We start from the raw sequence: 9674 nt of genomic DNA, 5'->3' as shown, positions 1-9674 counted from the left end.
GACGCATTTGCCCCCGTTACCGTTTTAGCTCGTTTCGCAGCTCCGGTTGCATCCGCCTCCCTCAATACTGAACCAATTTTAGAACGAGTTGTACCCATGAATCATATGCACACATACACATGGGGAAATAGGGCCCAGGTTGAAAAATACCGAAGTTATTCTTTAAATACTGACAGTTTGGAAACACATGATCTTTGTAAGCTGTAAAAGTAAACTATAAATAATATATTTTTGCTTTTATAATAAAGATTAAACTACTGAAAGATTTCTTGAGAAGGGCTTAGTGTTCAAAGCATGTACGGATCTTTTTTATTGCAAATGAGAATGCAATTAAATAAAAAAGCATCACTCCATTTGGCTCTGATCTACAGGGGGTTCATATACTGCTTGGTATCACGCAGCATGTTGCCTAACAAGATGGTCAAAGTACTTAGGACTTTATAATGAAAGGCCATTAGAAACATTAAAGCACATTTCTCACAACATTGAGCATGTCCACCCACTGTCTAAATCTGCACTTGTGAAAATGCTTCTCGTGAGGGATTACACTGTGACTGTCAATATGTTTGATGGCCTTTGATAGAGTCAATGTCGTGAACAGATCTTGGTGAAAAAGGCTATCGGTCAAAGCAGAGGAATCATATTATTTCTCTCTCTATGACATCCACGGGCAGTTTTAAAGATTCACAGTTGTTATCTGACTCTCTGACATGAACCAGTTCTCACTTTTGCTTTGTGGTCACTTCCCACGTCTCCCTTGTGCTCGTGTACCATAATCTAACACCCACTATAATAAAAGGCCAGGATATTGAATTGGTGGATATATGGGAGCAGTGGTGGATGTGACTGTGTTCAGGACTTGCTTCGAGACAAATACCCGAGCAGATCTGTGATAAGGCACAGCAGTGTTTATTTTTCTCTGCGCAAAATAAACTGCTTAAGCGTATGTGGTGAAATGATGACCTTGTTTCACTGAATCAGTTTTAACCTTCTGGTGAGGCCTGGCTGGGCAGCTTGAGTTTAACGAATAAAAACTAACTGGGGAGTAAAACTTACAACGTTGTCCGATTCTTATATTTGAGCCGATGACCTCAGGTCACCACTTCCGAGATCCTAGATCCAAATAATACAAGAACCACAAACTCACTCGACTGCACAGTGCTTTTACTGAGTGGCACATAGAAAATTACATCTGGCCTTAAGTATCATACTACAACGAGAGGTGCCTTTTTGCATATGCGTCTTACGCCAAAGTCACTGACAAAGGGGCGGTATTTGACGAATTGGGAGTGAGAACAAGCTGTCTCGTCTTGACTCTGGCCTGTAATATATACCCCCGCAGACCCCATGAGGCACACAGGCCAAATAAGCCCCACCCCCACCTGTCAACAACTATCATTAGAAAAGAAATATAAAGAAAAGAAATATACTATTTAAATACACAGAGAGCACACTGCACGTCATGATATTGCCCGCATTTTCAGAGACAATGCAGAACAAATATTTGTAAAAATCTTTGCAGCTCCATAGTTTTTTCAAGAGAAGATTTAGAAGGTAACACGAGGTCAACGAGGATAAAACCGGCCTACTGGATTGTAAAGACGGTGATCGACGGGAAGAATACATCAGAGATGAGGAAGGCACCCCAGTACTGTTAGCATCAGATGAGAGAGAGAACATTGTGCACCCACAGCTTCAGGTTAGGGAGAGCTGCTGCTGCCTCGCTGGTTTGGAACATTTATACATTTTTTTACATTTTCTGTAACTGCTTATCCTGTTAGGGGTCACAGGGGGGCTGAAGCCTATCCCAGCTGACACTGGGCGAGAGGTGGGGCACACCCTGGACAGGGCGCCAGACTATCACAGGGCTGACACATAGAGACAGACAACCATTCACACGCACATTCACCAATTAACCTAGCCTGCATGTCTTTGGGAGGAAGCTGGAGTACCTGGGAAAAACCCACGATGACATGGGGAAACCTTGCAAACTCCACACAGAGGGGCTCCCCCACCACAGGGTTCAACACAAATGAATAAATAAAAGTCAAGTTACAGGAGCTTAACTTCCTGTTTCTTTGCTTTCTGTTGTTTAGAGACGCGATCATGTGACCATGTGATCATGTGACCATGTAAAGCAATTCACACTACCCTTCTAAGCAAATTTGCAATTGAAACAAAGAGTACTTGAGAGGTATTTTAAAATGAGTATAATAGAAATATGATTTCCTTTTGTTAGATTTTCTGTCCTTTAATCTGGTTAGTGTGCTATGTTTTTGTCATTGCAGGTGTTTCATTGTTCTCCAACTAACAAGCTACCAATTACCTGACTCCCAGTGGATGAAATCATTTTTCCATCATAAATATTCCTTCAAAAATGTCAACCTATAGACTTTATTATTACTTTTTTGCTTTGGTTGTCTTTTGTTTTTTTTCCCTGTAAAGCATACTTGATGGGTTGTATAGCATTGTATAAAATTGAAAACTAAAAGCAGTTGTTACACTCGACAATGGGTGACAGACAGGATTAACTTCTCTCACAGATATGGCAGCTTGAGTGGCACTACTACTAACTACTACTGCTTGTCAGCTCTAGTGCTGTAAACCTAACTGACTGGATGGGAGGAGTGACAATCAAGACCTGCCAACTAAAAGATAGCATAAAATCCGACATTCAGCCTAGTTTTCTTGTTTTGTTTCTTTTATTTTTCTTCGTTGTGATATGAAGTATATAATGTTAAAAAATGTCATTGCCAAATTTAAGGGAAAAAAATATGAGTTTATCCCCTACAATGTGTTGACCACAGCCCTGAAACAATTTCATTTTTTTTACAGTGAGGTTGTGAAGTGCTTTGTGGCTTAAAGCTTTTTAATAAATGCCATTTTTGCATTTTCATTTTTGAAACTTTCACCAAATATACCAAATATTCTGAAGTTAATATGAAGCCAGCAGGACACAGCAGAAAGCTACAGGCTAGAGAAGGTTAGAACTTTCAATCCCCACACTGCCTGGTAAAAAAAAATTGAGCGAGACGCACTCTCCTCTTCCTCAGTGACAACTGTCAAAGTGCCCTTGAGCAAAGTATTAACATCCCTAACTGCTCCAGTGGAGCTGCTAATTGGTCTGAAGTAGACACAAGAAAACAATAGTTCTCCTGGGCAGCTCCCAGATGTGGATATTTGTAACAGTGTGAATATTAAGCTCAATGCTGCTTAAAGAATAGGCATGGAAGCTCACTGTTTATACACAAAGGTAAAGAAAAATTGTGCTCAAAGAACTAAAATTAATATTTGGCACAAAAACAAATGCATAGACACAAATTATCACACTAGTAATTCAATGTGAGTGAAGAACTGGGTAAAAATCCTGGGGCAGGAACGGGGCTATATCTTATATTTCATTTTATATAAAAGAAACATCCTTCATGCATTATCAATATTTTCTTTGGACCCTCTCCTTGTCATAAAAAACGGCAACCCCCTTCAATATCTCAAATGACTATATTTATGGCAAACATTATTACAGCCAGAGAGTAAGCCAGCTCTGTGGCGTACGAGGGACTTCAGACTGCAGCATTTTTCCTGGAATCTACTTCATGAGAATATATACAGTTTATGAATCAGATCAGGTGATACAGTGGCCTCATATATAAGAGCTCAGATGTCTGACTCTCAGTCAAACACTATATGACACCGGAAACACATGGGCAGACTCCTTTCACATTGTTATAAGGTTTTTTTTATCACTTTCATTTGTTTTACACTAGATTTTTTTTTGTTTTGACGGTCAATATGGTCCTTAATATTGCAGAATTCGGGCCATATAGAATAACCACATATGTCATATGATTTAAGTAGCCATATAAAAGCCTACATTTAACAGCAATAAAATTTCAAATTCAAATAACTTGAAAAGAAGCGGTCTATTGAACAGAGTGACTAATCACAGGTTTAGTGGCAGAGGCAAAGGAGGAAAGGGACTCGTAAAGTCCTCCATGAACACATCCAGGAAATCACTGAGCCCACTGTCCATTGTCCGGCTCACTTTTGTGGAGTGAAGCGTATCTCCCGTCTGATCTACAAGAAGACCTGAGGTGTGTGGAATGTCTTCCTAGAGAACTTGATCCGTGATGCCCTCACCTAACTACACCGAGCACACTAAGAGGAAGACCGTGACCGCCACAGATATAGTGTACGCTCTAAAGCTTCAGTGGAGCCATCTGTAATTGAAATCCTGAAATCTGGTCTCCATAATAGCCTACAAGTTTATTTTGTCTTGGCAACATCTTATAGGTCACACAACACTAGTCTGTTTAATATGCTATTAATGAATTTATTTATTAATTTTGCATATTTCCCAACGGACGTTTTGACCATTTATATTTTCATTTGCCAGACAACTACACGTAGTAACAGCAAAAAACAGGCATATGCCAGTGAATGTTAAGCCTGTTTGATACACTGTTATTTAAATGAAAACTATTTTACAGTAAAGCTCCAACCTAAATTACTGCACTTCTACGAGGAGTTCACGATGAAGGTTGATCTGCATTTATTCCATCATTCACCCAAAAAACTATACTCTCATCTTACTGGTTCCACTGTGCAGAAAGAGTCCTTAGAAAAAGAAAAAAGACGTGACATATACTTCAAAAAGGCAAGCATGCCTTTTCTTGACATGTTTTTGGTGTATAATGATGCACAGCAGAACAGTACACCCAGGGCCACAGGGTTACACTACAGAAAAGACATTTTTCATTTCCTGGGACCTTTAAGACATCTGAGTTACACAGGAGTCCTTTAAAATCTGCCAATACGATTATGTTTACCATGTGAACATTCACATAGCATTTTAGTACAATGTCTCTCAGGAAATTACCACTCTAGGTTGTTTCGACATCACACAGCTGGCCCACATTTTGGTGCAATGACCTTTTCGGCCCTCATGAAAACCATTTATATTATATTCCCTCAAGCACAGTGGCATTAATTCATGCTGAAACGCTATTCTAAGCTCTGGATTTGAGCTCGGATGCACTCATTGAAAGCCCTCTCACCTCCACTGCTTTTCGCTCTCAACAACAGATCGGCCAAGTGACAGAGGCCTGAAGCCCATTTAGTTCGTCAGGTTTCCTGCAGCAGCTGACTGGGGCGAGGTGGGCGTCACACCAGCAACACCTGCACTCTCTCCACACTAGAGCGTATGATGAAATGCCAATCATCGATGTTCATTAAACCTGAAGTGTACTGGTTCGTATGTACTCAACATCATGATTCTAATAAGCCTTATGAACTTCAGACGTCGTCTCTCTCTAATTATTTAAACATCAAACAGTAGAACAGTGACGCTGCCTTCATTAACACATTCAAGAAGATTAATGGGTTCGGCCATGATGGCGCACGCCGCCTCATTCAGGAAACAACACAAACAAACAACAACATAAACACAGCACTTTGACACAACTCCACATAATGATGTGAGGCCCTCTTTAAAAAGACTGGGTCGTCAGAGAGATTGTCCTCAAAGTAATGTCTATCATAGGACATCTGTAATGTTAATGGCCAATTCACATGAGATAAAAGATCTCTAATCAGTCTTTGAAATTACAGAGATGGGAGTGTCTGCTCCATTTACAGAGGCGTCTGCTCTACTTATTTACGGACTGTCGTGACACCAAACACAGCAACAAAACAAGATTGCAATATCAAGAGAGGCAACACTTAGATTTATGCTTTAAGTTTACTGGTATCTTTCCTTAAGACACCAGTATATCTTTATGGTCCTCTGCTATTTGGGAATGTTTTAGTTTTTTACTTAAATTCATTAGAGCTGCAACGATTGCAAAATCACAAAACATTAGCAGGATCTGGAATTCAAATGTGAGGATTTCTGGTTTTCTTTGTCTTTTATGATGGTAAATGAAATAAGTTGTGTTTCAATTGTGCTAAACGAGCAACTTGAAGATGCCATTTTGGGTTTTGTGAGGGTGTGATGGACATTTTTTCACTTTTTTTTGACATTTAATCAACCAAACGATTAATCCAGAAAATAACTGACAGATTAATCAATAATGAAAATTATAAATGAAAATAGTTGCAACCCTAAATTTCATATCATATGCACTTTAGGTCAAGGTATGCCCAAAATAATAGTAATGATAGGCTGGGCTGAAAAGGTTAGAGAAAAAGATGTATTGGAGTTTTGTTTTGTTTGTTTTTTTAATATAATAAAATATGCCACATATAACAATTTGCATTGGTTATCTTAACCTGTAGTTTTTTGGGGGTCATTTATTGGAACGTAAAAGAGACCAGATTACAGACATGGCTGATTATTGTGTATTATTGTGTAGGTTTAAGGCATGTTTAAGGCATACAAATATAGGTAATGTAGTATGAAGTGGTACAAGAATCAGTAGACATGCACAGTGTGATGACACAGTACACTCTGTACTCTTTAGGGTTGGGCAATTTGAACATTTTTCAACCAGCCACCGTCAACCCAATCACAGGTAACTGGCAATATGTTCGCACAGGTGAAATAAACAAAGACATAAACAAAATAAACTCACAAATTAAGTATTCTTGTGGCTCTTTTCCTTATTAATTCCAAAATTTAACCATATCTGCTGACTCCAAGCTTCTTTCTTTCACCGGACTAAGACTAGCATAAAGTCTTTGCTGACCAATCGTAAAACACACTTCAAATTCTACAAAAACAAAGTAAAACTCACTCAAACTGTCTTGGTTTGTCGTGCCACTGTTTCAACAATCACCAGCTCTAGTTTGGTTGAATAAAACCAAATGTTAGGTGGGAAACTATGCCATTATTCCCCTCTTACTTTCTCTGCCATTGCTCTGCCTGCTGAGCTGCAGCTGTCATTTGTCCTTTGAGGCAGACCATTACATTAGCAAAATAAAATGGCAAAAATCACCCCACCAAAAATATCGCTGAAAGAAATGACCAGCCAATTGCTGAAAGCCTTATGTCCAATCACCCTACCCTGGTACTGTACCAGCAAAATCACAGCTGCACTTGATCGACTAGTAACTTTCCAACCGGCTGCTTCAGGACTGAAACTTTATTTTGTTCCTTTGTTTGTTTATTTGACCAGGAACATAATCAGTTTTTCATCTCTTGCCTCTTGTTAGATATTGAGGCAATATAAAACTAAACTGAAAATCAAAGGTCACTAGGTTTTTGCAAAAAAAACTTTTCTGAATGAATGAGAAAAAGTATTTAACTGTATTTCTTTCTTTTTGTTAGTGTCCCTCTTGTGTGGTGTGAACAGCATCACAAGCACAAAGCCATTTATTCTGAAGCGTCCTCAACAAGCAGGGTTAAACAGAGTCTAACCTTGGCTTTAGCAGCATTCAGGATGGGAACTTGCTCCCTCTTGGGATGTTTTACAGTGAGCGCGCTCTACTCTGCAGGCCGTAAGAGAGACCCCTTTTAAATTCAATGTGACAAATGAAATGAGAAGAATCACAGTGGTTCAAAGATGGTCAACTGTTAAAAGGATTTCAGATTACTCGACTATAAAGAATGTGATGATAAGATGCCTCCGGCTAATAATTCTTCCTTGCTGTAATGCTGAGCTGTATCACGAGCTGACGTGCACAGAATGAAGGTGCTGCTCTAAACATCATCTGCCCTCATTTACATCCACAAGTGCCTGTCCATCATGCATGTGCGCTGGCTGAGCTTTGTTAAACAGCACACCAAGCAGCTCATTTACTTTGTCACTTTCGTCCACGCTCAGCTGGCTACTTTGAAAGTAAGGGCACTCTGTGTGTGTTTTAACTTTATAGGCCAGTAGCTCTATTAGTGGCTCTGTCAGCAGCCATATTTCAGCATCTGTATGTGTTCCCAGCCCTCAGCTCCCAATAACAAATGCCATAAAGCATCAATTGAATTATGAGCCCTGGTTTCTGCCTACTCATTTTGATAATAGATTTTGAGATAAATCACGCAGCTTTGTTTGGTGAGTAATGCTGGGCTGACAGGATAACGGAGGACAAAGCTCCCATACTCTGTAACCTCTACATCATGTAAAGCACTAACAAGATGCTGCTGGATGTTTCTCACAACAACATTTTACACAGGAGACCGTGGATTGAATTTTTCCACTGCTTCCAAATCCTTGAGCGTTAACTAGAGACAGAACAGAGAGTCTGGTGGTAGCTTGGCTAAGCGCTACAAAACATTAATACAAAGCAGCCAGGGATCTTTCCTGCCTTAGTAAATGGACCCTGTTTAAATTGCTGGAAGCCCACAACTCTGCAGTGACAGTTTTGTGTTGTTCATTCTCCAATTAATAACTTCACTGTGAAAGGTTTGCGGGCAGCGCGCATTGATTCTGTGTTATTAAAACTCCCAGTGCTACCCACTAAGTCTCTCAGTCCTCGCCTGCAGACTGTTAAACAGGACCCCCCCCCTACCGTCTGCTCTTCTAATTTGGGCTGTTTGCTATCAATATTGATTACTTCTTGATATTCCCTTCAGCTGGCCTGTCTGTGAGACTCTCCACTGTAAGTCATTGCTCACCCACATGTCAATTACTGTAGAAGGGGAGAGCACCACTCTGTCTTAATGAAAGCAGATGGACTGAGGAGTTGAACAGTTTGCCTCAGTTGCAGATATAAAGGGCTGTGTTGTTGAGGAAGTGAGAAACTAGCGTCTGGTGGAAATTGTGCACATGCAGCTACTGCGGCAAATAAAACTGTAATGTAGTGTGATTACAGTGTCAACAGAAAGTGTTTCCATCTGATTTAAAATGAAAACATTAGGGCTGAGGGCCTGGAGAGGACTGCTGTATTTACTGAGAATGACTCTGTATATTATATTTGTGGCCTAACTTAATGTTTCTGACATACATTCTATCTCTCTGTTAATCCAGTGTTTCTGACACACCTTGTGTGCTGCTGATAAATGTGTTTTATTACCACTGTCGAATAAAAAGAAAAGAAATGGGAAATAAATGAGAAACATCCAGATCTTCAAGCTGTAAAGCCATTCTATTAAATATCAATATGCACATCAAAATGAGTGCAGAGCATAATATTTTAAAGGTTCACAGTAATATGAACTTTTTAAAGCACTATTAGTCCTATCTATGCCAGCACTAGTATTTGGAGATATTACGATGATTCAAAAATGTGTTTTGGTTATTGTTAGCTAATTTGGATGTTTGACCTTCACTGTGCAGAGTGATGTATGTGCAAAGTTTGACATGAGAAGCCTGTTTTCACATTCACCTTCTAAGGGGATTTATGTGTCTGTGTTTAACATGTGAAAGCATGATTTTTCACAGCTGAATTTTGAGGCTGAAACTGCTATAAATATCTAGGAGTTTAAAAATTTTGGTAAGGATACATGGGCCAATGCTAAAGAGTTTGCCATTTTGTACTTACAAATTGTTTCTGCTGGCCCCCAGTGGCCCAAAAGTAAGGACGTAAAAGCTAACCCCATAGGCCGTAAGGTGAATCAGAAAAAGTCTCACAGAAACTGATTTCCGCTCCGACATCTGGGGACTACACGATCTTTACTTCATAAAAAAGATCGATACATGTTCAGCTAATCAGCGGGAGTTCGTAGCTCATAACCCCGCAAGAGTCCTGTGATCGGGGTCGTAATTCGGCACTTGTTCCGTCTGAGCGTAATGATCAGTTCC

Source organism: Epinephelus moara, chromosome 18 (genome assembly GCF_006386435.1).
Source record: "Epinephelus moara isolate mb chromosome 18, YSFRI_EMoa_1.0, whole genome shotgun sequence".
Classification (NCBI taxonomy): domain Eukaryota; kingdom Metazoa; phylum Chordata; class Actinopteri; order Perciformes; family Serranidae; genus Epinephelus; species Epinephelus moara.
This window is presented reverse-complemented; position numbering follows the sequence as displayed.